Source organism: Diplotaxodon limnothrissa, linkage group LG19 (assembly GCF_057381915.1).
Source record: "Diplotaxodon limnothrissa isolate DT_005_m linkage group LG19, D_limnothrissa_male_GT1.1, whole genome shotgun sequence".
In the NCBI taxonomy this organism is placed as follows: domain Eukaryota; kingdom Metazoa; phylum Chordata; class Actinopteri; order Cichliformes; family Cichlidae; genus Diplotaxodon; species Diplotaxodon limnothrissa.
The window spans coordinates 32,842,466-32,850,993 of NC_140614.1; positions in this window are offsets into that span (position 1 = coordinate 32,842,466).

Genomic DNA, 8,528 nt, shown 5'->3' on the forward strand with positions numbered 1-8,528 from the left:
CTCTCCACCATTTGACCTTAGAACTGACGAAGCTTCTCGGATGAAACGTCTTCAAGTAACTTAAAGAAGTCCAGACGCTTTTCTTTGCAAGCTCCTTTGACCACGGTAATGTCATTACTGTCCACGGGATTTGCTGTAAGGAAAAAGCTGGATGGCCTGCAATGCTAACGGTTCATCATTTTAGCTTTTAAAACATTATATCATCTAGCCCTAACCTATAATTAGCACAACATCATGTCTTTAAATGTCTGCAAAACTTTTACATGAGGGCTTCTAATAAAAGATCTAAAAGCTCCTACGTATTTGACAGCTTCTATGAAGTCAGGACATAAAGCAAACTGGTGCTTGCTTACAGACGTACGAGTAAATGACATCTGTCTTTGTACTTGTGGTATAGGTCACTAATACTGGGGCAGATGAACCTAAATGTACTGAAGCACAAATGTTCACTGACTGTAATGGCCACATCTGCATTTTAGGTCCAGTGCAAACGTGACGACACTTGAGTGCAAATGGATGGCTGACTGCATCCTCCTGAGGGGACCAGCTGAGAAAACACTTGTCGCTACACACTCCACAGCACTTGAAAAAAAAGCAATCAATCAATCACAGACATGGATTATCAGGCGATTTCACAGGGAAAAGCATACTTAGCACAACTCAGTCCTATTTAATTCCATCATGTAAATGGATAGCATGGGAAATGCTTTTTGGTGTACATAAAGTACAACAAGCATGAGCTTTTGAAAACTCAGGAGAACATGACGGAAGAAACTTGTGTGCTGGATCTTATACCACTCCAAGTTATTATTTTATGCTCTGCTAACTTTGAACAACAGTGAATAAGTAAATATTAAATACACAAAGCTGCACCTATCAATGCAGTTACAATAACTATGATGACATGTGTACAGTATGTTCAATATGAATTTAGTCATTTGGTGAGTAGAGACTTATCACCTGGCTCCACGGGCCCCCTTCAGCTGCGCACAGCATTTCTTTCCCACCCACAAATGTACTTTTTGGTTTAGTCTCACTGCTCTCATCAGCCCTGTTTCCAGGACGGGAAGTGTTGATGCAAAGCAAATGGGGATTAGCTAGACCTGATAGCAGCGAGAATACTAACAAGGGCTAAAACATTTTTCTCCCATATTGGCTTCTCTTCACTGGTGCCCTGTGAAGACCCCATAGTATTGCATCATCCCAATAGAGCACTTCACTCTCAGACTGCTGGTTTACTCGTGGTTTCTATATTCAAACATAGAATGGGAGGCAGAGCCTTCAGCTTTCAGGCCCCTCTTCTGTGGAACCAGCTCCCAGTTTGGATTCGGAAGAGACACCCTCACCCAGTTGGGGATCCACTCATCCCCAACTGGTCATAGCAGATGGCTGCCCCTCCCTGAGCCTGGTTCTGCTGGAGTTTTTTCTTCCCACTGTCACCAAGCAGTTGCTTACAAGGGTTCATCTGATTGTTGGAGTTCTCAATCTGTATTATTGTAGATCTTTGCCTGGCAATAAAAAATGTCTCGAGGCGATTTTTATGGTGATTTGCCTTTATAAATGGTCACTGACATTAAAGCTGAGAGTGCTCTTGTGAAACACTCTATTATGTAGTCAAAGACATGCGTTAAGAACAGGATAAGTATAATAATAAGTATAATAAACTTCAGCATTTTTTCAGACATTGTTAATATGCCCTTAAAGCACTGCATAAATGCTTACACTATAGTCTAATGCAATGCAAATGCACTAAATCAGCAACAAACTGTAATCATGTAACTAAATAAAGGTCTTGATCAATGTTTGTTTTTTTAAATATAAATGCAGTCAAGCCTTTAGAAATAATAAGTGTGTAAATGGGAAAAACATTCACTGTTTTTCAAACCATACTCTGGGGAATTTGTGTTACTCTCTAACTACTAAACAGTAATCAGAGTATAATTTTGTATTTGCTCTCTACTCCCAGCACTCGAGAATACACTGAAAGCCTGAGGCAATGATAGCAAAAGAGAGCAGACATGACACCGATCTGTCAGGAACAGCATAAAAAGGTGGAGCTTGAGTGCAGGAGGGTTGCAAAGTGGCTTTCAGGAGTAGCAGAAACTCCAATAGTGCACTCTCCACAGAAGCTTACCACCCAAGCTATCAGCTGACTTGGGATGGCACTGAGATCAGATGTAATTGGCTGATGACCAGGATCAACTGTCTTTACTAACACTCTGCTGGATTACAAACAGCCTGCTTGCTTCAGGACACTTGGATCTGTAGAGCACATCTGTCAAAGCTGGATGTATTTGGTGGAGATAATGCAATCTTTTATGACTGTGCATTTTTCCAGAGAAAAGGCTAGAACGAAGAGAGGATACGTGTTGGGAGTGCCAGCACTGTTCTGAGCACAGTGCATTTCGGGGAATTGTGCTCATTCGTGCTGTGATTGGAAATAAAGCAGACATTTGTTTAGCACAAGGAGTGTTAATTTGTCAGAGCACTAATTAGATGTAAGCAGACCACGTTGGTCCGTACGCCAACTATAACATGGAGAAAATGGCACTCTCACACAGAAGAAATGGCCAAGCTGGACTGATGAAATTCCACAAAGGCCAAGGACATTCATCACTGTATGTAGAAACAGCTAAACACAACAGCAGCTCGATGCCAGTGCAAGAATATGTGCAGCCAAAAATGTTGATTGAGTGGGCAGGAGTCACTGGAATAGGACACGGGAGTAACTCACAGGAACGGGTGAAGCGAGAAAAGATAAATGGTGAGGCATATTTCAGTTTGGCATCTCCTCACCTTGGTAAAATTAAAATGACAAACCAGCAGAAAAATGTGCATGGTTTTCAAGAATCTGGCACTGAAGTCGACAAGATTTTCTTTTTCTGGCATTTTCTTTGCATTTGGCCTGAGATTCAGGATCTCTTGGATGGCGCTCTTAGCTATCACATGCCATCTGATGTGGTCAAATAGCTCAAAATGAAAATATTGTGTGCAATTATCCAACATTAGCATTTAAAATAGGAATTTTGGGCCAAAACAAAACAGAACCACTGCTTTATCCTAAATGTCACTGATGTGGGAAAGGAGGGAGCTGCCGCTCTTTCCCAGTTTTCTGGATGAGCTTGTGACATCCCCCTCAGATAAGTGTTGGGAGTATACAGATAAAGCTTTCCATGTGGCATGTTCTTTTTTTGGCTCATTCCTTTTCCAAGCTGCCAGAGACCTCTGTTTAATGGAGTGGTACAAGGAGTACAAGGGGGAGTAAACGCTGGAACTTTAGAGGGGAACGCTGAACATGCATGAAGGAAAATAGTCCTTCCAAATGACTGTGATGGCTGAGGGACAGAATGTGTACTAATCTGGGCGAGCGGCCAAGCCAAACAACCCAAGGGGGCAAAGGGGAAACCATAGTAGCAGAGGGGAAAGAGGGTCAAATGAAGTATATAGAAGGTAGATGAGACAAGGCGAGACGTGCCATGCAGCACAGAAATGAAAATCTGAAAAGCCAAGAGGGAACATTTGAGTTGTAGGAGTGTTTCCTTTGAGCAGGGGATCAGAGTCTGGTTGCACAGGGATATTAAGCATCCTGTTTAATGGTGCTTACCATCTTCTTGAAAAAAGAAAACATGCTCCCGCATTCACCCTTGTGTGAAAACATACTGTATACACGGCGTCCGGCAGTGCATGCGTTACATCTGTTGCTGCCTTTCTCCTCTTTCTCGCTTATAGACACACACTCAGCCTCCTGGGTGCCATTTTCTGTGCAGCGGTATTTGCTGCCAAGTCGCACAGCTTGAGCAGCAAGGAGGTCCAGAAACCCACAGGGAGATGGTACGTGACAGAGAGCAGGCTATGTACGAATGTGTATCAGACTGGAGCAGCCAAAGTAGATTTTATGCGTAGTGTGTGTGCGTGTGAACACTCTTGAAAAGGTCTGCAAGCTTGCATAAAGGTATACAAATATATGATGAGTGGCAGTGCGGATTGAGAATTAATTATGCGAATGAGTTTGTTCCTGTGGAACAGGGGAAGGATGGGAAAGACGATGCAGTGAGACGCAGAGGGCAGAGCATCTGATATCCATATGTTCATTTGGCTAAAACCATTTTAATCAAGCTTGTGGCTTCGTGGAGCCTAAGTAGCGGCCTGTAAAATAAAGAATAAAGCAAGAGGCGCACAGCGGCCCTGCGTGTGCTGTGTGCGTGTGTGACCCATTGTGCGCACACGTGTGTGCAGACTGTGCCTGGTTCCACCACAGAGTCATGGGGATAAAGAAAGGAGCGGGGCATATGAGATTCATGTTGCATCGATTGCTCTCTCTCCAAACTCTGAAAGTGATTTTCTCACTGTATCTTTCAGGAAATGATTCATTAGGCTGTGGCCCAGTTGGAATCACTCTGACATGGAATAAGAAACAGCTCCTCACCCCAGGCTGGTGCATTTGGAGTGCGCACTGAGACAAAAGGGGGAAGATGGGAAGCAGCCCATGAAAGCAGTGATGTGAGGGAGGGGGATTAAAAATGGCAAGAATGGATGCAGGCAAAGAAATGGAGAGTCGGGTTAGAAGGAGAGGAAGGATTGAATGAAGGCAGGGAGGCAATGGGATGGAGGGACGCAGAGAGGGGAAAGGGGAGCCTCTGTGGCTTTGAGTCAGCGGTACAACTGCTCCCAGACAAGCTCCTCTTTCCTGGAACTCCACAGGAAAACTCAGCACGAAAGAGAATAACACAGTGTACTAATCTTTCTGAGGTCATCTTGAACACATCTTTGTCAACTGTTTTAGTATCCTGTCTTGGCACTGAGGCACTGGGGAAATCAATGCCAAAGCAATATATACAGATGAGTAAATCGTGGTTCGACTAAGCAGAAAGACATCCCCAGACTGTGGTTAGATGACAGAGCAGGTATATGTTGAATTATTTTTCCCAATTTCTCTGATTAAACGGGACAATTTGACTGGTTTTACTTTACAGTGCATGACATGTTCAGCTTGGCAAACTGCAAAAAGTCTATATCTTGGCCAGATGACTAGAGTTGCTAAACAGAAACTCAGATACCACAATGTGCCTCATTTAAAGTCTGATACTGGAAATAATTAGGCGGATTTTCTATCCTCCTACCTCTGTCATCCCCTGTGTCCCAGCGTAGAAGGAACACCCATGTGATGTCCACAGCTGTGAGTGCTAACAAAGTTGCTGTCTAAGTGTAATAAATGACTCTCTGATTATAGGAAAAATGAATAAAGCAATGAACCACCTCAAGTGACTCGCTATGATTCTTTAATCTGTCCTCCCATGGTGTCAAATACCGATTATCCATCAGATGCTGTTTCTGTTGTCATAGAAATACACACAAGCGTCCAACTGTGGCACTTGTTTTTGTTACTTTCACTTTATCCCACTGATTAGTTTTATGCACTTAAAAGTATTTCTTTAAGGTGACGATCTGGTTTGGGATCAAATATGCTAATTTACACATTATGAGCCCCTCCTTATTTTTTGCTGGTCCCCTTTCTGCTGCCAGAACATCCCTAACCCATCGAGGCATGGACCCCCGTACACCCCTGAAGATGTCCTGTGGTATCTGGCACGTTAGCAATAGATCCTTAAAGTCCTGTAAGTTGCAAGGTAGGTCCTCCATGGATTGATCTTGTTTGTCCAGAGCTTTTCTTAGATGCTTAATTGGATTGAGAGCTGGGCCACCTCAAACTCGTTGTGGAGTTCCTCAAACCGTTCCTGAACCATTTCTGCTTTTCGGCAAATCATCCGGCTATCCATGCAGGTTCTTCTTCCATTGCCTACAATGCTCCATGTTCCAGTTCTGATGCTCACGCACCCATTGTTGGTCCTTTCGACAGTGGACAGGAGGCATCAGTGACAATGGCAGCCCATGACTCTGTCAATGGTTCATCACTCCCACATAGCAGACGGGTCTGGCCCTGATCTGCTGTCAAGCCGGCACTGCTGGCTGACTTCTGGCATGCTAAGTGGTATGTCATCCAGATATGGGCCAGGCCTGTTGAAGGATGGTACAGTTTATGTGATGGCATGCCATATCTGGCTCGGTTTTGGTTTGGTTTATGTGGCCCAAGCTCACAGAAAACAGGTCTGGCCCAGATCCGGCATCAAGCTGGCACTTCTGACCGACTGGTGTCATGACAGGGTGTGTGTCAACCCGATGTCAGGTCTGGCAGTGATGGCACTATTTATGTTCCTATTTTTCTACTTTAGTTTAGTTATACTGCTATGGTAGCCAACGTTTCAAATGCAGGCTTGACAGGTTTGTGAGTGTACACTTTATCCAAAACCTTTTGAGGGTTTACTCATATTTACCACCAGGTGGCTGTAGCACAGGAGGTAGAGCAGGTCGCCTACTGATCGGACGGTTAGTGGTTCGATCCCTGGCTCCTCCAGTCTGCAAGAGTGTATGAATGTAGTTAGGAAGCGCTGAGTTTAGAGAAACTGTGTGATTGGGCGAATGTTGTATAGAGTGATTTGGGAGAGCAGAAAAGTGCTGCATAAGAATCAGTCCCTTCACTGGCTCAACAGAGTTTCGTCCTGTTCCGGCACATGTTCAAGGTTCTTTATTTGTCACATGCATAGTTATACAAGTATAACATACAGTGAAATGTAACCTGACACGCTCCTCGACATGTGCAAAAATTGGGGGGTAGAGGAAGAACATTATATATATATATATATATATATATATATATATATATATATATATATATATATATACACATACATATAGTATATACACTGGGTGAATGTGCAGTAGTAGCAGCAAGCAGGTGAATTCTGTACATTAATGTGAATAGACATCTGACTATTTTACAGGATAGACAATATAAACATATTTAAAATTAAAGGAATTGAAATGTACATTGTGCCTTGGTTTAGTGTCTGGAAGAGAGTCCTGTCTCAGTCAATTATAGATGATGTGAGAGGGCGGGTGTGTGTGTTTAGGGCACGGATGGCTTGGGGATAGAAGCTCCTCTTGAGTCTCTCTGTCCTTGCCCGGAAGATGCGGAACCTTCTACCAGATTGCAGAAGTTGCAACAGTTTGTTGCCAGGATGGGACGGGTCCTTCAGTATCTGCGCTGCTCTAGTCCGGCATCTCCTGGTGTAGGTGTCCTGAAGCGGGGGGAGAGCAATCCTGCAGCAGCGTTCTGCTGTACGGATCACTCTCTGGAGAGCTTTTTGGTCCTTCACACAGCTGTTCCCAAACCACGATGTCATGTTCTGTGTGAGGATGCTCTCCACAGCGCCTGTATAGAAAATCCTGAGGATCTTTGGAGAGACCTTGAACTTCCTCAGTTGTCGTAGGTGATACAGGCGCTGCCTAGCCTTTTTGGTCTGGACCTGAATGTGGGCAGCCCATGTCAGGTCTGAGGAGATGTGGACACCAAGATACTTGAAGGACTGCACCCTCTCCACTGGAGCTCCATTGATGATGATGGGCTTGTAGTCTCTGTGCTGACTCCTTCTGAAGTCCACCACCAGCTCCTTGGTCTTGCTGACGTTCAGCTGGAGGTGGTTGTCCTGGCACCACGATGCCAGATTCTTCACTTCATCCATGTAGGCCGCCTCATCGTTGTTGGAGATGGCACCCAACACCACTGTGTCGTCAGCAAACTTCACAATGGTGTTGGAGCCATGGGTGGCCACACAGTCTGAAGTGTAGAGGGAGGACACATCCCTGAGGTGCTCCTGTGTTGATGGTGATGCTGTTGGAGAAGCACCTGCCCACCCTCACCACCTGAGTTCTGCCAGTGAGGAAGTCCAACACCCATGCACACAGACGGCTGTTAAGTCCCAGATCCCTCAGCTTTGTGAACAGTCTGCAGGGCACTATTGTGTTAAACGCTGAACTGTAATCAACAAACAGCATTCGCACATAGTTACCCTGTTTCTTGTCCACGTGGCTGAGAGTGGTGTGTAGGACGTGGGCGATGGCATCCTCTGTGGATCTGTTGGATCTGTAGGCGAACTGCAGCGGATCTGTGGTGTCTGGGATGGAGGAGGAGATGATGTTCTTCAGCAGCCTCTCAAACACCTTCATTACTACCGAGGTCAGTGCAACTGGCCGGTAATCGTTCAGGGATGAGGGTTTGCTGTTCTTGGGCACAGGGATGATGGTGGATCTTTTGAAGCATGTGGGGACCACAGACTTCGCCAGGGACTCGTTGAAGATGTAAGTGAACACACCTGCTAGCTGGTCAGCACAGCAGCGCAGCAGACGGCCGGTGATGCCGTCTGGCCCCGCCGCTTTCCTTGTGTTCACTCTCCTCAGTGCCGCTCGGACGTCATGCTCCGCGATGCTGGTCACCGGTCTCTCGCTGATGACGTCACTGTCCTCGGTAGTCAGGCGGTAGATAGCATTAGCCGCCTGGCTAACCTCGAAACGGGCGTAGAACCGATTCAGCTCGTTGGTGAATGCAGAGTCGGCGTTGATCGGCGCAGTGTCCCTGGCTTTGTAGTCCGTAATGGTGCGTAGTCCGTGCCACATACTCCGTGTGTCGCCCT